General features: G+C 39.8%; 1 long non-coding RNA gene across 1 annotated transcript in view; it reads left to right on the plus strand.

Annotated features, from left to right (window-relative positions):
• The window catches only part of LOC104848587, a 27,490-nt gene extending 6,591 nt beyond the window's left edge, over positions 1–20,899 (plus strand). Inside the window, exons 3-4 of the long non-coding RNA XR_776465.1 lie at positions 17,461–17,562; positions 20,874–20,899. This is a non-coding gene — a long non-coding RNA (uncharacterized LOC104848587). The remainder of the gene's footprint in view (positions 1–17,460; positions 17,563–20,873) is intronic.
• The last annotated feature ends 632 nt before the right edge of the window (positions 20,900–21,531 follow it).

Consider the following 21,531-nt stretch of genomic DNA (forward strand, 5'->3'; position numbering starts at 1 on the left):
TTTTTTGAAACAGGGTCTCACTATGTAGTTGAGACTGATCTGGAACTCACTGTGTAGCCCAGGCTGGTCTGGAACTCACAGTGATCCTCCTGCCTCAGCCTCCCGAGTGCTGGGATTACAGGCATGTGCCACCACACCCCACCCATTTCCCAGTTTAGTTTCTGACCTTTCTACTAGAGCACAAATTGATAATTATTTGCCAAAGACTTGTCCCCTCCCACTAGAATGCTAACTTTATGAAGGAATAGTCCTCGCTTCTTCTTCCCCTCCTCTCATCCTCCTCATCTTTTTTTTTTTTTGTACCAGGGGTTGAACTCAGGACATTGTGCTTGCAAGACAAGTGTGGTGCCACTGAGCTGATCCCAGCCCAGTCCTCCCTTCTTTTATTCACTGTTATGTCTCCATGCTAAGAACTGCTGTCTGTTCCATAGGATGTGCGCAATAATGTTTCTTATGAATACACAGTAGTCCACTTCCTTCCTTTCTGAATTTGTATTTCAAGCTCTGTCACACTATTTTGCTACTGCTCTTAAAAAGACATGAACAGCCATAAAGGTAGTATTCCTAATGTTTGCTCTTCCTGATTCACTTCCGAAAGTCACTTAGCTGGTATAGACAGACTCCTGCAAATCAGCAACACTCGGATAGTATTACAGACAGAGACCAGCTTTTCAGGACTCATGAATAGTCTGGATCTATGCCGTGGTGACATATCCAGCCACTTCATTCTCATTATCTTAATTCATAATGGAATTGCAGGTCCTGTGAGGCAGGGACCATGTAAGATACGTGTGTGCGCATGCAAGTGTTCTACAATGTCCTCAGCACACACTCGGCCCAGAACTGATGTTTGACAAGTTACCTATGCGTTGAAGAATGATTTCTGTCTAAATAGCCCCCTACCCCTAAAATTTCGTGTGTTCGGAAGTGGGGCTTTTGGAAGGTGATGGGACTATGGGGTGATGTACTCACCAGTGGATTAATCCACGGATGTTCCCAGAAGAATGTGCTGTTTAGGAGATGAAGCCTGGTTGCAGGAGGTGGGCTCTGGGCCCTGTGACCTGGCAGGATTTTTTTTTTTTTTGTAACAGGGATCAAACTTGGGACCTTGCTCTTGCAAGGCAGGTGGGGAAACCACCGAGTTAAATCCCCAGTCCCTGGCAGGATGTGTTCTTGTTGCTAGCTCTTCCTTTCTCTCTCTTCTTCTTGGCTGTTACAGACTGAGCTGCTTTCCTCTCTTATGCTCTTCTACCATAATATTTCTGACTGGCAGCCAAGCAGTTATGGACTGAACCCTCTGAAGCTGTGAGCTAAAATAAACCACTCCTCCTTCAAGTTCTGGATGCTGGGCATTTTGTCCCCGTGTCAGAAAAGTGACTCATACATGAAGTATTGGACAGACTGAATTAATTTGTACAGAGGCCTGTTTTCCATTCTGCCAGATCAGTAGATATTTGGAGAGCTGTGAATGATTCCTTTGTTGTGATGTAACACTCTCAAATTTTATTAAGTTTGAAATTTTCAGAGTTGCATTGTAACACAGTATTTAACACAGAATAATGCAGAGGAAAAACTCCCTGCAAGTAGAGGACTCTGTGATATTCGGGTGGAAATTCTGTAACATATTCTTGCTTAGTCTTCTGACCTTTTAGTGACAATGTGATAACAAGAAAATAGAACATTATCCTAATTTAAATTGCCATTGACTTCCTGATATTCACTTTGACAAGCCCAAATTAGGTACATATTTCATGCATAAACATGGAAATTATGGTAACAATGTCATACTTCAGTAAACTTGTAGTCAAAATCTACAAGTTCTTCCTGTTTTTTGCATATAATATGTTCAGATTTACTAAGTTTCACATTTCACTGTTTATACTTTTTAAAAATGAAGATACATTTTTTTTCTGAAATCAATTAGAGGTATCTTGCATTTTCAGGATTTCTCTTCTACACAGTTCACACAGGTAGCTCATATGGCTTTAAAAACATCTCTGTACTTTGGTCCACTTGTAGAAAGCGACATCTTGTTAAATTACTAAAGAAGGAAGTAGGAGTCACTGGGTCAAGTGTCTACATCCTGGGATACATGGGGCAGTCATCAGGGGGTCGCTGAGAATTGAGGTGCCCAGAAGACCTTTACCTTCTCACAAACTCTTCTAGCTCTTCCAGTGCAGCTTACTTTTGCTCCGGGATTGACTCTAATCATTTCTCTTCTTAAGGCAAGTATTTCCGAAGAAAGAAGATATAGTAAGCCATACCATACTACCATGGCTTTTGGGCAGGCAACTTGGTTTATCAAAGAGATGGAAGGTAGCAGTACACCCAGATCTAAGTCTGCTCAGGTGAGCTTATTTCGAATAAGCTCCAGGACAATGTGTATAATTTGTCTTTTCCAATAACGTTCTCCTTTTAATCCTTTGCCCGGAAGGCTGGTGCATTGTAATATTCCCTGGTCATCAATTTGTAGGAAAGGGAAAGGGTTTCATAGTCACATTATTTGGGAACTGATAAAGTAAATACAATCAAATCAGATTGTATGGGCCTATGGAAAATTAAAGGATAATATAAGGGTACAACACAGGATAGGTTGAGTGGTCTGGAGAGACACCAAGTTGTATCTACTAGGAGTTGAGAATGCTCATATCATATGCGCAGAGTCGTGTGTGCAAGCTTCTGTCCAGCAGGGGTGCTCTGGGGATTAAATGATATGAAACACAGACATGAAACACCAAACCCCAAAGTGGCATCAGGAATCACTGCATCGTAGGGATTTCTGGAAGCTCTGTTTTCTCACCCCTCACTCCTTCTCCCTTTGCTCTTTAGAAAAGTAAGGTGCTCAGATCAGTACTAAATAAAAATTATTTTAATAGCTTTAACATTTCATTAACTGATCTGCAGGCATGTCTAGAAAATATTTGCATCCTTTCCTATCACATATTTGGTTAGTACAAATGCTGGTGTTAATTCCCTGTAAGTTATTTTTGCACGAATTTATTTGTGTGGCTCTTAATATTTACATGATATGATAATAATTCTATATAAAGTGAAAGGTAGATTTGAAGGGTTTTGGGGATGCATATTTGTATAATGTCAGTTGCTTGGATCATACATAAATTGGCAATATGTGATAGTCAAATTTATTTCATGTATATCGACTATCCCAAGTTAGATATCATTTTCCTCTTATTTGTGAGACACATTGAGATTGCAACAAACGTTAGCATTTTTCATGTGCTTTTTCTGGTTATAGGAAGTACGAACTGTGTGCTAAGGCATAATTGTGTGTGTTTCTTAGAACTCGCTTCCAAAGGAAAACTAAGATCAGTGATTATAAGAAGGGACATTCATGAACATTAGATGAAAACTAAGAAATTTTCTAAAATGAGTAACATTTTGAATTATTGAAAAGGACTATACTGAAAAATAAAAATGATATGTGATACTTCATGAAGCAATGGGTATTTTATTTTATTAAATTTTGCATAAATTTCTAGAAAATCAATGAACTTTTCAGAGTACCTTAAGGTGGCATTTTCTGGTAATTTTATCCAAACAAACATGAAGAGAAGCGGGTTAGGAAAGATGATAAGAGTCTACATTTGCTCTGGTTCAAATAAGTCCCTCAATTTTTAATTCACTTATAGAAGCATCATTTCTAACTATATTTTAAAATTGTCCCAGACATGATAACGCAAAACAAAACAAAACAAAACAAACCACTGAATCTCAGAGACTGCACTGTGAGAATATTTGCCCAGACTCAGAAAAATGCAATGTTATTTTTGATAAAGGGAGCAGTTTTAAAAAAACACCTCTGAACTCGTCATGCACAACTGTTGACATTTGCCATCGAAGTCTTTTTGACACTGCAGCCCTTTGAAATTCATGTGGAGGCTTTGTTTTATGCTAACATAGATGAGACTATAAGGAGCAACGAAAAATAAAATCTTTCTAAGCATGCCTGGTTTTGTAAGGATTTATAATGGTATCACAACATTCATGGATCAGTGAACACAAATTTGTTTTTTTAAAAAAGCACAGATGTATAGAGAGTTCCAGAGAGACGGTCTAGGCAGGATAAAAACAAAACACACTAGTATAATTCACTGGATTTGGACTTAGTACTAGAGTCTTTTGGATTTGTTAAATTTGTCCTTGGATTTGGCTCTGAAAGAACACATCCACATGATACGGAATGTAACCAGCACCACAGAACCATTTGGATCTGATGTGGTTATTAGTAAGAGTTTGTTGAAACTTCCTGTGCCAGGGTCCCAGAGAGCAAACTGTGAGGCCAAAATTTTCTATATTTAAATCAAGAATCTAAGAAGAAATCCTAGTATACAATACTTAGAATATTGACACTGATTTCTGATTTTCTGTTGTTGTTTTTCGAGTTCTCTTAAGTGTTTTATTTTTAGTACTTAAAGATTTTTCTCTACCAAAAAAACCATCAACAAACTAAACAAACTCCCCCCAAAATGGAGGAGCTGTGGAGGTAGTTCAGTGATAGAGGTCTTGCCTAGCGTGGAGGAGGCTCATTTAACATCAGATTTTATTTTAATACTAAGTATGAGGTAGGATTCACCTTTATTCTTCTTCCTTGGTAGGAATCCCTTCATAGTTCATTTGCCCTACTAATTTAAAATGACATCTTCAGGATATGTTACATTTCTAGGCACAACATGTCTGTTTTGGAAACTCCTGTTGTATTCCATTGACTACTCTGCCTATATACTAGCAAAACACTTGGTCGCTGAAACTTCAGAGTATATTTTTATGTCTGTAAGTATCATTATTATTTCTCAGAGTTTTTTTCTTGATGCCCTTATTTAATTTATTTTTTTTCATATAGCTTGTAGAATCAACATATCTTCTTCTAAATAGATTCACATTGGTATTTTAATTGGAACTACATTTAACTCTTAAGAATCCTAAGATTTTCTAGTTTTGTCTTTTTTCATTGTTTGAAAATTTTCCTCATTAAAAGTGTGCACATAGCCTTTACTATTACAGGTTTTGTTACCTATCCAGGTGAATTCATATATTTATCTTTTCCAAAGCTTCCTTCTTTCTGCCCCCTGTGGTAGAAGAAACTAGTCCTCCAGTTTGATTCGGAGAAGCCATTATCCAGCAATCTAAGGATTCTTTACACGTCCCTGATTGACAGAGGGACCACGAGCCTTCTTTCCTTGAAGCCAGGCATCAGCTCTGCAGTTTCTACTCAAACGGCTTCTCCTTTCCCTGGGGCAGCTCCTCCCAGGTGACTTACACATGACGTAGGACCAACTCTCTCACTCCACACTGTTTGCCTGCCTTACCTCACAAGAAATCTCAAACATTCTGTACAGCCTCCTCCAGCTAATGGAGTAGTGGACACAGCACGCCTTTGGATTCATCTTCCCACCACTTGGTCTCTTTCTGTTGTGGCATTCTTGCCCACACTAGCATTCCCATGCTCTGCTAATGATCTGGTTTACTCTTCTCCTTCAGCCCTAGATACTTGGCATTAACTCCTATGCCGTGGAGTGTTCTCTTCAACCTTCAACTGTGCTGTGTTTTCATTTCTTAGTCCACACAATGATTACTCTATCTGTGCCTTAGTGATGTTGGAGGCTGGATCCTTCTTCTCTGGGGTGTGCACTGGAGCATGCTTTGTAGCACCTGTCTCTGCCCACTCGATGTCAGTAACACCCTCCACCAGTATGGCAAGCAAACGTGTCCCTAGACATGGACAAACGTTCCCTGTAGGGTAAAAGCCCCGCTACTTGGAGACCACTGGTCTGTATGTACCTGAAGGACTCTGGGGATATTTTAATTGATTGCTTTGCAGAGCTGCCCCTTTGATCAGCCACCGCCTCCCTCCTACTGGTCATACCGAGTCTCCTCCGGAAACTCACCTTACCTGCCTCAGGAAAAACTTCAAGGCTCAATTGGGAGGTCACCTTTTGCCCCGGTAACCACAGAATGTGTGGGAAGCTTTTGCTGCCTGGGCCCTATGGCTTTACTTTACAATATCCTTGAGCCTTGTGGGTGGCGCTCACAAGCAATTATTCGTGCTTCATGTCCTCATTTGCAGCTGGGTTTCTCCAAGTGCAGGGCATGATCAAATAGAGCAATGAATAGAACACTGGGGGTTCAGGACCAGAGAGAATCTTGATTCCATTTTACATCTTGGGTAGAGAATGAATTTTATATTTCTCCTCATTGTTGAATCTTCTTAAGCCTGCTGTTCTCCTGCATACATAACTTTGATTTCCATTGGAATTTAATAGGAACAGTAGAATGAGGGTCAAATCTGGAATATTCTCTCTCTTTCCTTGAACTCCATTCATTACACACCTGAATATATTCTCAGTTTCAGTTAGTTGGCAGCTATTTTGTATTGCTCTGTCAAATATATTCTGAAGTCTTCTGCAGTTCCTCATTTGTCTTGTTTTTCTAGTCTGGTTATAGCCTAAAATATATTTTCCACCTGTACTTTGCTGTGTGTGCTTCTTCCACTTAATAATATTTATTGTACAATGATTATTTTTCAAGATTTTCCCCCAGGAGACAGGCTTCTCACTGTCTGTTGTGTTTAGATGTCCATGCCTCTAATGCACCTGCTGTTTCTTTTGTCTCTTGGACAAATTCAGCACAGCAGTTTGGAATATTTAGTGTTGCATTTCTCTCACTGAAGTTAAAAAGAAACTGTCTCCGTGAGCCTGCCTTTTAAGGGTCATGGTGTATCAGCGTTTGCTTAACAGGTTCTCTCCAGGGTAGAGGCAGCTGTGGGTGGCAGCTCACTTATTCTGAGATAAAAATGTCTTTGTGAGACTTCTTAATTCTCCACTCTTACTTCTCCTGATAGCATTTCTTTGGTTGGATTGAGAAATTTCAGCACTGCTCTTTACAGATACACATGCGTGTGTGCACACACATGTACACAGTGTGTGATACAGGAATGGTCTACCTCCAAATGCATGAGCAGGTGACCTTGGCTTTTGGAAAATTACGTGCTCTACAAGTCACAAAGCAGCTTTGAAGAAGGCACCAGAAGACAAACACCTGGAGCTTTGCCTGTACTGTGTGCTACTGCTCTGATCCCCCAAATGGTTTTTATGATGGTTGAGCCATGATTCATCATTTAAGTCAGGTCACTGCTGAGTCCAAACACTTAGAATATGCATCCCATGTTGTTTTCCTGCTGTGGGATGATTTAACTATAATGCATGCATTTTTTTTTGGTACAGTCGTGATGCCAAGCATTGGTATTATAGATAAGCACAGGATCTCAGTCTTTAAAGAATGCCCCACTCATTGGGAGAGAGAGAGAGAGAGGCGTAAAAGTACCTAAATCAGGTGCCTAGCAAGACAGCGATGCAGCCCTGCCCACCTCTGTGTCTGCTCTGGATGGTCCAAGGTGATCCAAGCTGTGTCCGTGCTGGTCAGTGGTGTGGGCTTGCACGGAGCACTCTGGCAGACCCTGTGAAGGGGAACTTGGTCAGGAGCTTGGCCCCACGTGAGAAGGCAGCATAGTCACGGTGGTGGGCTGAAGCCAACTCTTACCAACTCGACAGACAACATTTTCAGAAATCCTGTGAGTCGATTGTCTAACACAGTCACGATTAATAAATTAAATAAGCTTACAGACAAATAAATGCTATTTTAGAAAGGTAAACAATGCTCAAAATGCATCACTTCTAATTTGAATATATTTTACTCTGACCTATGCTTTTTTTTTGATAAGGGAAGTTCAATCCAGGGATTGCACCGTGAGCTACATCCCCAGCCCTGCCTTTTTTATCCTTTATTTTGAGACATGGCCTTACAATGTTGCACAGGCTGGGCTTGAGCCTGGGATCCCCATGATCTGTTTCTGAGACACTTCTGTGTCTTGGTTTCTTATGGTGGGAATATCACCTAATGGTGTGCTGCATGCATAACTCCCGCGTTTGCGTATAGCAGTGTTCCCCTGGGTACTCTGAAGTTGGCCATGGTGGGAATATTCACTCTATAGAAATTGTCTAACCATCTCGAGCTGCTCTCCTCTCTTTCTTTCTCTATCATTTCCACTTGCAGTCAGGCGTTAAACACTTACCAGCACATTATTGGAAACTTGTAAATATTATATAATCACCATACAAGTAAATGTGGTCCCATTGATAAGCAGAGGCAGCACTACATAAATCATAGCGCCTGTACTTTGTCAGAATTGGAATCATAGAATTCCTCCTATTATTTACATACTGACTTCTCAAAGTCACTGAAACAGTTAATGCTGTTGTGTTAGGTACCGACATGTTGGAGCCCCTTGGCTTTGGAATAGAGACTCTGCTATTGAATAGATTGTTTACTCAGATGGGCGAAAAGAAACATACACACAGGGTTACACATTGTTGTGGAAAAACAAGAGGGAGAAGAAAAAATGGTGAGGTAAGGAGGTGGATCCTGGGAAAGCAGAAACAAGCATATCTCTTGGAATTTATACACACTCATTTCTGGTCCCTGGAAATTCTTTTAAGCCCTTAATCTTGGGTAACTTTTGGTCCATGAGAACAAAAAGTTCTTTAAATTTTTGTGTTTCTAGGTTAATAAAATGCAAGCCAATAAAAACATGCCACTTCATGCCAAAAGAGACAGGAGACGTGTGACAAGCCAGGGAAACTTCCAGTGTATTGAGCCAGTAACAAATGTCCTTCTGTTCTATTTTAATTTTTTGGTCAGAACAAAAGTTTACTTATAGAATTTATAAATTTCCTGCGGATATTTCTGATAAGCATCAGGTATCATCTCTAGAACTCAATTTCCTATGACTCTGTTATCTTCATTTTATGGTTTCCAAAGCTCTTACTACAGAAAGAAAATCAGGAGGATAATGCTGAGAAGTGTCTAAGGTGCAGCCCTGGTTTGGTGCATTTCACATATAAATAACGATAACATCCAACACAAGGGACTTGTACCTGTACACGGTATATCTCACCTGTACCGTCCCATCCCCTCCACTCCCCTCAACCCTTCTTCCCCTCTTTATTTACAAAAGCTTGTTTCCATTCTTTGTTTTTCTTGTCCCTTCTTTCCTTTGCCCCTCCCATTTCCCTAGTTCCCCTTCTTAATTGAACATTTTCTTCCATTTTCCAATATCTGTTGTACATGTTGGTCCTTATTTACATTTTCAGTTTCTCACACCAGAAATATGTGACATTTGAACATGTGTGTCAGATTTATTTCACTTGGGAGTATGGTCTCAAAGTACATCATTTAGTTAGAAGTGTCTCCAGCTTGTCCTTCTCTATGGCAGTGTAGTATTCCATCTTACATTAAAAGAATCACATCTTCATCCATTCATCAGGTGATGGGCATTTGGGCTGTTTCCAAGATTTTACTATTACAAACTGTGCTGCTATAAACATGGATGTGAAGACATAGATGTGCTATGATGCTGATAATTCTTTCAGGAAGATCCTGAGAAAGGGAATAGCTGGGTTGAATAGAACCTCTAGTTTTAGTGCTGTAAAGAATCTCCACACTGATTTCCATATTGGTTAAAACAATCTACACTGCCACCAAACTAAGAAGTGGACCTTTTTCCCTGTAGCCCTGCCAGAATTTATTATTTTTTTCATAATAACCATTCTTTCTGGAATTAGATGAAAGCTCAGTATTGTCTTACTTTTCATATCCCAAATGATCAGTGATGTCAAACATTTTTCATATATTTATTTGGTATTTTTATTTCTTCATCTGACAATTGTCTTCTCATTTCAGATGTCCATTTTTGAACTGTTTTTTAAATTTGTGGGTCTGATTATTTTGAGTTCTTTATATATTCTAGACAGTAGACCTTTGTCTGAGGTAAAATTTTTTTTCCCACACTGTGGGTCATCTCTTTACTCTGTTGTTGGTTTCTTTTGCTTTGTAAGAGCTTTTTTAATAAGATGAGATCCCGGTTGTTGATTCTTTTTATTATTTCCTGTGGGTTTGGAGTTTTACTCATAGTCTTTGCCTATACCAATGTCTTCAAAAATTCTACTTATTTTATCTTCCAGCAGACTTTGCGTTTCTGTTTTAATATTTAAATATTGTTTTCATTTCGACTTAGTTTAGTGCATGGTGAAAGATATGGGTCTACTTTTAAATTTCAGCATGAGGAAAGCCAGTTATTCCAGCACCACTTATTAAAGAGGCTATCTTTCCTCCAGTAAAGGGGTTTGGCTCCTTTGTCAAAGATAAGGTGGTGGCTGGCTGGGGCCAGGGACTTAGCTCAGTGGTTCTGCCTGCCTCACCATTACAAGGTCCCAAATTTGATCCCTGGTACAAAAAAAAAAAAAAAAAAAAAAAAAAAAAAAAAAGATAAGGTTGCTGAGAATGTTTGCAGTGTGTCTATATTCTAATTTGTTCCACTGGCCCTGTTTTGTTTTGTTTTATTTTCCCCCCATTACCATACTGCTTTTATAATAGTAGCTCTGTAGTATAATTTCAAGTCAGAGATTGTGATGTCTTTGCCTTGCCTTAATAGTCAAGGCTTCTTGTTTCAAATAAATTTTAGGATTGTTTTCTCTAATTCTGTGAGATATACATTCTGTGTGGTATTTTGGCATTAATTCTGTATAACAGTTTTGGAAGTATGGCCATTTTCACTAAATTGGTTTTTCTTACTGAAGAATAAGGAATATCTTTCCATTTTTCAGATACACAATTCGACATCCTTTTTCAGAGTGCTATAGTTTTCAGTGTAAGGGTCTTTTACTTCCTTCATTAGAGTGCTTCCTAGATATGTTATTTGTTTTGAATGTTATTGTGTAAGGTTTCATTTCCCTGCCTCCCTGGGATGAATCCTACTTGGTCATGGTGTATGATCTTCTTGATGATTTACTGCATTCCATTTGTCAGTAACTTATTGAGGAGTTTTGCATCTATTTTCATTAGGGAGATTTGCCTGTAGTTCTTTTTTTTTACTAGATCCTTCCATGATATTAGTATCAGGGTAATGCTTGCTTTCGTAAATGAATTTGGAAGTATTTCTTCTCTTTCAATTTCATTAAAGAGTTTGAGAAGTATGAGCATATGGTATTCTCTAAGTTTCTTGTGGAATTCAGCAGTGAATCTGTCAAGGCCTGGGCTTTTCTTTGTTGGTACGTTTTTAATTACATCTTCAATTTAATGGACTAATATCAATTTACTTCAAATTTTATATATTCTTGATTCATAAGTGTCTAGGAATCTGTCTATTGCTTCTGTGTTTTTCGTTGTTTGAATATGTATTCTTAAAGTAGATAGTGTTGATCTTCTGGATTTCTGTAGGCTGTCTTGTGAGTTTACCCTTTTCATGGCAATTGCATAAATTTCTGATGCTTATTTCCTTTTTTTTTAATAATGTTTGCCAAGTGCTTGTCAATTTTACTTAAAGTTTCACTGAACCAACTCTTTAAATTTTTGATTCTTTATATTATTTTCTTTGTCTCCATTGCATTAATTTCTACTGTGATCTTTATAACTTCTTCCCTTATACAAGCTTTGGGCTTGACTTGCTCTTCTTTTTGTAAAAGCTTGAGGCTCTATTCTAGATTGTTAATTTAAACTCTCCATTTGTCTCATATGGAAGTTCACAACTGTAAATTCCCTTCATTGGACCGCTTTCATTGCATCCCATAAATCCGGTATGTTGCATTAGAATTATTGTTTAGTTGTTGAAACTGTCTAATTTCTTCTTTAATTTCTGTGACCCACTGTTTGTCCAGGATGATGTTAATTAATTTCTATGTGTTTATGAAGCTCTTGTGGTTTCTTTTGCCAATGATCTCCAATTTCAATGCACCATAGTCTGATACTATGCATGGGATAATTTCAGTTATTTTGCCTTTGCATAAGTCTGTTGTATGAGCTAGTATGTCGTCTATTTTGGAGAACATCCATATGCAGCTGGCAAGAAGGTGTATTCTGGTTTGTGGGGTGGAACACTCTCTAGACACCTACTAAGTTCATTTGTTCAAAAATTTGGTTCCGTTCTGATATTTCATTGTTGATTTTTGTCTAGTTAATCTATTTGTTTCAGTGGAATATTGAGGTCTCACTTTACAATTGTATTAGTGCTTATTTGGCTTTTCATGTCCCTTAATATTTGTTTTATATAGTTGGATGCACAAACATTTGGTGCATATATACTTATGATTTTTATCTCGTTCTCTTGGATTGTTCCCTTAACAAGAATATAAGGACTTTCTTTATTTCTCTTAATCAGTCTTGGCTTGATGTCCACTTTGTCTGCAAACAGAATAGCTACCCCTAATTTTTCTGGGTTTCTGTTGCATGGAATATTGTTTTGACTTTTAGTGTATGAATTTCTTTTTGAACTAAGTGTGTTTCTTGTTTGCACCAGATTGTTGGATCTTGCTTCTTGATCTATTCTGCAGTCTGTTTCTTTTCATTGGTGAATTGAGACCATTAATATTGATGATTATAACTGATATGTATTGACTTTTCCTTGTCATGTTATTTTCCTGTTCTTGGTTCCCTTTTCTTCTCCTCTGTTTAATTGCTAGTCTTGTCTGGTGGATTTATTCTGCTGGAGTTTCATGAAGTTGTAGTCCTTGTTATCACTATCTACAGTGTCCTTCAGAACATTTGGGAGTGTTAATGTGGTGGTCATGAATTTCCTCAGGTGTTTTTTGTCATGAAGTATCTTATTTTTCCATTAATTTTGAAAGATAGTTTTGCAGGGGTATAACAATCTGGGTTGGAGGTCATTTTATTTTAGTGATTGAAATACTTCACTCCAAGCTCACCTTGACTTGAGGGTTTGTATAGAGAAATCTGCTGTGATTCTGATGGGCTTTCCTTTATAGATGATTTGTTTCCTTTCTTTATCAGCTTTTAATATTCTGTTGTTGTGTTGCATTTCTGGAATCTTGACCACTATATTCTTTGGTGTAGATTTGTTTTGTTCATGGCTAATTGGAGCTCTATATGCATCACATATCTGTATGTCAAATTATTTTTCTCTGCTTGGGAAGTTTTCTGCAATTCTGTGAACAGCCTTTTTATGTCATTTGCTCTTTCTTTTGCTTTTTCATTAACTCTGATGAATTTTATGTTGTTTTTCTTTGCATCATCTATCAGGTCATGGATTGCTTTTTCATTGTCCCTTGCTATTGTTTTTCCTCTTTGAGTTTATTGGTACATTTTAGGTATACGGTACAGTTACATTCATCATTAGGAACTTGGACCTTTACATGACAGATCTTGGTTCTCATTTTTCCCCATACCTTGCCCTCCCGTCACCCCCTCCTCCTTTGCTATTTTAGAGAAATACTCTTTTCATGATTGCTGACCCCAATCTTGTCTTCTATATCTGACATTGTGTCCTCACAGTGGCTCATTCTGCTGGGTGTACTTTCAATGGAGTTTGAAATCTCCTGAATATGTTTAAACCTGTTTCATGGATTTCGTTTCTTTCCTATGTTGCGCACTCATGGTTTCCATCATTTTTCTAAGCTCCTTTATTTCTTTTTATCTGTGTCTGCTCTAAGCATCTTTCATTAGGGCCACCATTTCTATAGTTATCTAGGAAATTATTTCTGCTTTGATTTTTTTTTTCTAGAGCCCCAGTCATCTGCTTTACTGTCTCTGCTGTTATACTCCAGAGAGTCTAGGTGGGTGGTTTTCAGATTGTTCCACTTCATTTCCTCCTGGGTTTGCCTTGGTGAGCTGGAAGTCTGGGGTTGCTTAAGTGTCTTCTCATTTTCTTTCTTTTTCTAAATTCAATCCCTAAGTTTACTCTTATAAATTGCTAATGGCTGGTGGCTTCATTGCTAGTATTTAGAACCCTTAGAAAATGAATACTTCTCAGAGATATCTTCCAAGTATAGTTGGCTTTTGGCTTTTGAGTCTTTTGCAAGATCTTACCTCTTCGTTTTATTGGGTAGGAGAAGTCGCTGCCTATTTGGCCAGCCCCTAGTTCTTTGACACTGGCCTATATAATTGTTTACGGACCTTAGGCAATTTTAGTCTTGGCATTCCAGGAAGAACAACTGATTTTGAACAATTATGTCATCTTAGCTAAAGGGAAGTAATCAGTTATAACAATAGCATCAAACAGCCTACAAAATGGCAAATTGGTAGCTATTAATTTGCCACCTTTAACCATATGAATTAGATTTGTGATTATATAACAATTTCTAAAACAAACCAGAAAATTGTATACCGTAAATAAGCCCTCAATATGATGATTTTACCTTAAGAGGAGAAAATTTAAATGGGGATAGTGGGGAAAAATAGAGAAATAAAAGAGGAGGAAGAAATTAGACACAAGGCTGGCGGACAGTTGTGCACACTTTGAGAAACTGGTGAAGAAGACAGGAGGGAAAGAGAGAAGAAAGAAATAAAAACAAGAACAGAATAAGACAATACCAGTAAAAGAACTGGAAACTCTTTTCAAAGTCATATAAAACCAGAACAATCAAGAATAAACAAGACAAAACAAAATAAGATAAAAAGGTCTACTTCAAGGTGTGTCTCTGCTGTCACCTGTAGATAAAGTCGTCACACAGAGTCTGGATTTGTGTTGACCAATCCCAGCAAGGCAGCTGTACCTTTACAGCAGGGTAGCGGACACCCCAGAAAGCCTGCACCTTTAATTTCACTGAAGTTCAGGCTTATTTCTGGCCTCAGGGCTGGAACTTGATTTGTTCAGTCTGTAACACTCCATGTATCTCCTGCTGGCTAGAACTTGGCCAGAGCCAAGACTTAAAGATGCTCAGGACTGACGTGTCCAGCTTGGTTGTGTACTTGGTCAAGATTGAAAGAAATGAGGGCAACCTGGAATCTGCCAATGCTCTGCAGTAGGGCCCAAGAAAAGACCTGGACAGGTTGTTTGTGGAAGTTGAAAAGATTTATGAAATGATCTAGCCAATTGTGGTTGCAGAGTGAGCATTTCCAGGCTGGTTTCTCATGACCAAAAAAGCGTATTGTTCCCTTTAGGTGTCCCCCACTTCCATCCCCTGAAGAGCAGCAGTCCCTGGCTCTGTGGTTCTGTGCCTGGTCACTTTATTTGCGATGATCTCCACATGCTTTTCCTTGTGGCTGGCATCTTGGAGCTGGAGCTCTGAGAGGCAGTGTCTGATGTCAGAGAGATGCAGTGGCCCAGCAGAGGGTTGGGAAACATGACTGAAAACAATCAGGAAAGAGAACTCATATGGAGCTGATCCATCCATATCCTGGTTTCCTGAGGCCTGTGTTTTGGTTACAAGGTGTCCAATGAACACAAAAGGAAACAGACTTTCTGATAAACAGCCAGTCTGGAATGGTGGGTGTTGTTTTGTTGTTTAGCAGCTCATGAGCTCTCAACCCTGTGAAATGATTGTTAAACAACTCCCACTGCACCTCCCCACCCCAAACCATTTTAATTTTCCAGCAAGCAATGGACTATTCTTTCATTTCCAAATTAATTTTTGTTTTGGTATGTTGGTCAGCTTTCTTGTTGCTGGGACAAAATACCCAATACCCATGAGTTAAAGGAGGAAAGATTGAATTTAGCTTATGTTTCAGAGGTTTCAGTCCACAGCTGACTGGCCCCAAGGAAGAAATATGGTGGATGGGCATGGAGGAGCTGCTTAATTTATGGCTCCTAGGAAGCAAAATACAGGAGAAGACTGCCTCTGAGCGATATACTTTCCAAAGACATTGCTCCCAGGGACCCACCTCCAAATGGACCCTACCTTTTAACAGCACGTTCAGATACGAGTGGCTTAATCCATGGATAAGCATGAGTCCCACATGAACCAGTAATGTCTCCTGGAGTTCCTTAGTCTAGTCAAATTGATAATTAAGCTAAACTATCACAATTGGTGACCGAGAAATGATAGAAATGTCCTTGTGATATGTTTTATGAAATTTAGTTAAAACGAATATTCTAATTCAAGAGATAGCAATCCCTAATAGCTTCAATTTTCTGTCAAAAAAACTCCCCATTATCCTTCAGGGAGAGCTTGAGTGCTCTAACAAGACATCAAGAGCCAAATTCTGAAAATCTTAGCTATCCTAATTTTAGTCCACTATTTAATTTTTTGCCTAATTGTTGATTGATTGAATATCTTAAAATTCACTCTTCACTTTGCTGTGCCATGGGTTCTCCATGCTTGAGTGCCCTTCAGAATCTCCAGGAGGGAGTATAAAAGCACAGACTGCTGGGACTTGTCCTCAGAGATTCCATTCCGGGGACTGGGGTGGACTAGAGAAAATGTACTTCTAACAAATTTCCAGGCTACTCTGTTGCTGCTTCTCTGGGGCCACATTTTGAGACCCACTGCATGACACCAATCTTGAGAGAAAACTGTGGTTAAAGGTCATGTATTTTGGAAAAGGAGAACCTGAGATATAAACCTGTGAGCATGGAACCAACTGAGGCAGTTGGATCTCAAGAGGAGAAGCTGAGAAGACCTGAACCTGGCCATGGAGGGTCTGGGGATTCTGAGGTTCTGGCCAGGGTTTGAACAGTTGGGCGCTCTGGTAGTGACAGCACGAGCTGGCTGGAGGGTGGCCCACGCCCAAGGTGATTTCAGGTGTGGGCATAACTAACCGAGCCCACGAGGCTTGTGCATCAAAACCACCCCCTGTGCAGCTCCAGGCCAGTGTCTCAGCCCTGCTTTAGAGTCACCAGAGAGCTTTAAATACTACCAGTGCTCAGGCCCACCCAGAACAAAATAAGTCACCTTCTGAAGCTGCAGTGTGGGCAGTGTCTTCGAAAATGTATGTTCTAAGAGCGAGCAGACCAACCTCCAGAGATGATGATTTAATGGATCTGGGGAATATTTAAAAATATTCATTATCATCTTTTTTTGCTGAAATCGAATTAGGTGATTTTAGTGTGCACTTACTACCTGGCACAGAGTAATCCTTTAATAAACATGTGTTGAACACGTTAATTAAGGATTGCTTTAGTGTAGGGAAAGTGGGAAGGGTAGGGGAAAGGTAATAAGGGAAAGAAAAAATAGGAGAAAATGAAAAAATGGAAATAAAATGTTTGTAAATGGAGAGGGGAGGAGGGGGTGCAGGGAGGGCAGGGACAAGGGGAAAAAATGAGAACCAAGACCTGTCATGTAAAGGTACAAGATCCCAATAATGAATGTAAAATGGAGAGGAGGAGGGGGTGCAGGGAGGGCAGGGACAAGGGGAAAAAATGAGAACCAAGACCTGTCATGTAAAGGTACAAGATCCCAATAATGAATGTAAGTATGCTGTATATCTAAAATGTACCAATAAACTCAATGAGGAAAAAAAAAAGGATTGCTTTGGTGACCAGTTAGGCACTTTGGAAGCTGGAACACTGGCAAAACACTTAAGACTTGACTCTCTTGTTGCCAGCATGGGTGTTAGGGATGACTCCTCCTAATCTAGTACATGCTATGATGTGAAGCAAGGAAATGAGATGCGCTGAATATATATAAAACTTGCTATTTATTTTTTTCCATTTAGACCACTGCTGACCAATCTACAACCTTCAGGAAAGATGCGGTTCAGCTTTTGAACTAAGAACAAATCAATGGAAAAATAATGCTGTATCAAATTTCAGTGTGTGTAAGTTAAGTTTTAATGGACTCCTATTGCCTTTGCTTATTTTCACTCCATGCCCATTCCTCCCCGTACTGTAGAATGGCACTGTGGGGCTATAGAGTTGAGATGTAAGACAGGCTATGTGGCCCTCACTAACTCAAAAATATTTACTCTCTGCACCTTCACTGTAAGTTGTTTGCCGCATCTTCATTTACGGAGTGAGTCCTCCCCATATATATACTCTGGTTACCATTTAACATTGACAAGTTCCACGTCTTAGACCTAAGATGCTATTAGTAGTAAAATTCTTTTCAAGTAGAAGAAGACAAGATTCTTGCTATCTTAATCAGGTCCCATTGGTACTGTTTGAAAGTTTTAGGCTTTGCTTTTTTGTCATTAAATTAAGAAACATTAAAATCTACAGACTAAATATAATGTGTGAACCACAAACCCATGGTCTATGGGGAATCTTGAGCTTCCTGAGAACTGCTGAAGATGCTCCTGAGTTCTGCCTTTTAATTTTGAAAGGAAACCACTCAGGTTGTTATTTGGCTCCAGACAGTCATTTTCCCTCTTCTGTTCCCATCTCTTTTCCTCTACCTGGCCAGTGCACAGAGAACAATTTCAAGGAGGTCACTGATGATATGCAGTGGTTTATAAGCTATGCCAGGGAACCAGGCACGGTGGCACACGCCTGTAAGTTCAGCTATTGGGGAGGCTGAGGCAAGAGAATCACAAGTTGAAGCGCAGTCTGAGCAACTTTGAAGACCCTGTATCAAAAAGGTTTGAGGGGGTGCATCTCAGTGCAAAATCTCTGTGTCCAAAGAAAGAAGAGCAATGTTATAAGCTACAAGGTGTATTTCCAGACACCTGAAAAAAGTGGAGATGTGCCACTAGTGCACAGTGGGTAGGTAGGAACACTCCTAAAAACAAAGGGACAAGGCTCTGACATTCAGAACCTAAGGAAAAACAGAGGTGCTAACCCGTAAGTCATAACATAGGAGAAGGGTGTGGATGGCTGGCTGCATTGCCCGGGAGGTTGCAGGGCGGGCCAGCAGGCTCTCCCTGGGAGAGGGCTGGAGGGCTGCACACTGACCCCACCCAGACAGACAGTTCCTCAATCCCTTCTTCCAGGCCTGGCTTTTCAGTGGTGAGATGCGCTCACCTCGTTCTTGCTTTGTCAAAGGCCAGGTTGAGTTCCAGTCACTGGTTGGCAGAAGGACTTGAGTAGGCTTACAAGGAGGGCCGTCCCATACTTGGACTCTTGTCTTTTCCTGAAGTGTCTTCTTTTGTACTTGGTGCTGATACCGTCCTCCATCCTGAGGTTTTACTTTTCATTTTCTTCCCACAGCGTGATATGTACAAATAAATCATGCCAGTATTTCCATTTATGTATATCTTAATATAGCATCAGTATGGTGATTAGATAATGTGAAATTTAATAGAATTTTCCTGGGTGAATCAGCTAAGATATATCATGATGAAATCTCAGAGTCTGGAGAGGAAAGAGGGAGGGAGCTCTTCACACACACGCTACTGAGTCAGCACAGCACAGCAATTTTCTGTGTCCTCATAATAGATACTTGAGAATAATTACTGACAGCCTGTGGAGAATTCATCAACCTTGGGTACCAAATAATAAGTTATACTATCATGGCAACTGTGTGAATTAAGTTAGAAGTTTAGTGAATGCTGATGAAGTCTCCTTACCCGCCTCCCTGAAAAGCCAGTCTGTATAATTGATGTCATAGGTACAAAAATACTTTTTTTATTAGGATATCCTAAATCAAATAGTTTTTAATAAATAAGAGGTACACAATCATTGGAAACTATTGCTGGCCATGTGGGACAGCAACCACCACATCCACAATTATTTTGCAAAAAAAAAAAAAAAAAAAAAATGCTGGTGTTTATTTTCTAAACCTCAGCATGCTATGTTCCAAAGAGAAATCTCAATCGACTGAAAGAGATGGGCTGGGGAAGTTCAGTGTTGGGAGCGATAGCTTCCTAATGAGTTGTGAAGTGAATGTAGGCAAGTTGCCTGTGGAGCAGCCAAGCCCTGGGGCAGGGAAGACTGGCAGCAAGAGCCTGACTTCTTAATTTGTACCACGCGAAGGAAGTCTGTCAAGCTCATGGTAAAAAAACATATTATGGCCATTTCTGAGTACTTACTTTGGAATAGACTTTCTACCTGATGATAGGCAGTTTCTTTCTTACCAGATTCACCAGTGTAAATTCTATTCTTGGTTTTAATATTCTTTTTTACTGATGCTCAAATATATTGGTCATGTACATTTGTTTTGACAAATAGATAATTTATAAATGAAATCAGTTTTGTGTTCTACCACATAGAGCTTCAGAACTGACTATGAATCTTGAGGCTCTCCTTCCAACTCAGACATCATAGCTAGAAACCACCTGAATCAAGTTTAGACCCTGGTTGGAGAATTGAATTTTGCTCTCTTGGCTTCACAGATGCGCCTTCTCTAATTGAGCTCTTCTATCCTTTTCTTCTTGCCTCAGCCGGGGGAGGCACCATCTTGCCTCTGATTGGATTTTGTTAATGAGAAGTTCCAAGAAGAGAATGGAGAGGGAGAAGGAAATAGGTCCTGGGTGTCTCCTGGCAGGGTAACCTCAAGCTGGCTATGTCCCTTTAACAGGGTCATGGGTCCACTCCAGTGGTCCTATCTGTGTAAGTCTCACCTGAAAAAGATGTGCTCATTGCTCTCCCCTCATATGGGTGCATGTGGATCAGCTCCTGGCTCTTACTGGCCCTGGGAATCTGCACCCTCTGATGGTTGGTGGTTTCCCAATGTCCTGCTCCTTTTGCGCAAGGGACCTTATATTATACTCACTTTGAGCCCCCTTAGTGCAAATGTGCCCTTCTGTGAGGTTCTGACTCGTACAGATTTTAGGATCTTTCTCTTCTAGGGTTTGTTTTCACATTTCTCTAATTGTTTTATCCTGTTACCCCTTGTTGGCTGTTTTTCTACTTGCTCATAGATAAATGTTCTCTCTATGAGTATGTACCTGGTTTGTCCTTATTTTTCTTACTCTGCCTTTAACTTCTCTATCATTACAGCAAACACAGACATTTCAAGACTCTCATGGATACAGGTGTTAGAAACCTTGAGGAACCCCCAACCCCAACATAGCTGTAAATTACTCATGTTCCATTGCTGCCCTTGCTCTCGTCCCAGGGCTTGCATCCCCTCTGACTCAAAAGATTTTCTTTTCATCACAACTCATCCCCCACCTTCATGGTCGACCTTCTGATCTTTTTAAGTTCAATGTCTTAATTCTGACAGTTTTCTTTACTATTTACTTTAATGAAGAAGAGCAGAAGCTAGGGGTGGAGGAAGAAAAGGAGGAGAAGGAAGAAGAAGAAAATGAAGACGGTGAAGGAGAAGAAAGAAAAGAAGAGGAGGAGGAGAAGACAACAAAATCATGTGTTGAGCATTGTCTAAATTCACAAATTATCCTGCCTTTGACAAAGGTCGGTACTTATTAGTTTTTACCCTTGCTGTGATTTAGATCTAAGGTATCCCCCGGGAGTCTCATGTTCGGAGGTTCAGAGGTGAGACTTTTGGTAGGGGATTGGACCATGAGAGGCTATACTCATAACTGTATTGATCCGTTGGTGAATTCAGAGCTAAATGTACTATTAAGATGTGGGGCTTCTTCCCATCCACATGGCTAGTGTCTGGCTTACTAGTTGGCATGTAGCAATTGAGAAAGAAAAACTGTACCAGGCCTATTATATAGTTAAGGAAGACTTTACCGGCCCTTACTGCAGAAGGGGAGACAGGTCACACAGAAAAATGGTGGGGCAGCTTTCACTTGCTGGGTTGAGCACACCAGGGGGAGGAAGGCGGTGTGCCTAGGCGTTGTGTGCTTGTTAGTTCGTGCTTAAGTCTCCTGCAGAGACCAGGAGGCAGGATACCTGTGTTCCTTGGTGATGAAATTAAAAAAAAAAAATGTCTTACAGGTTCT

Source organism: Fukomys damarensis, unplaced genomic scaffold (genome assembly GCF_012274545.1).
Source record: "Fukomys damarensis isolate Sample0158 unplaced genomic scaffold, DMR_v1.0_HiC HiC_scaffold_6, whole genome shotgun sequence".
NCBI classification, from domain to species: Eukaryota; Metazoa; Chordata; class Mammalia; order Rodentia; family Bathyergidae; genus Fukomys; species Fukomys damarensis.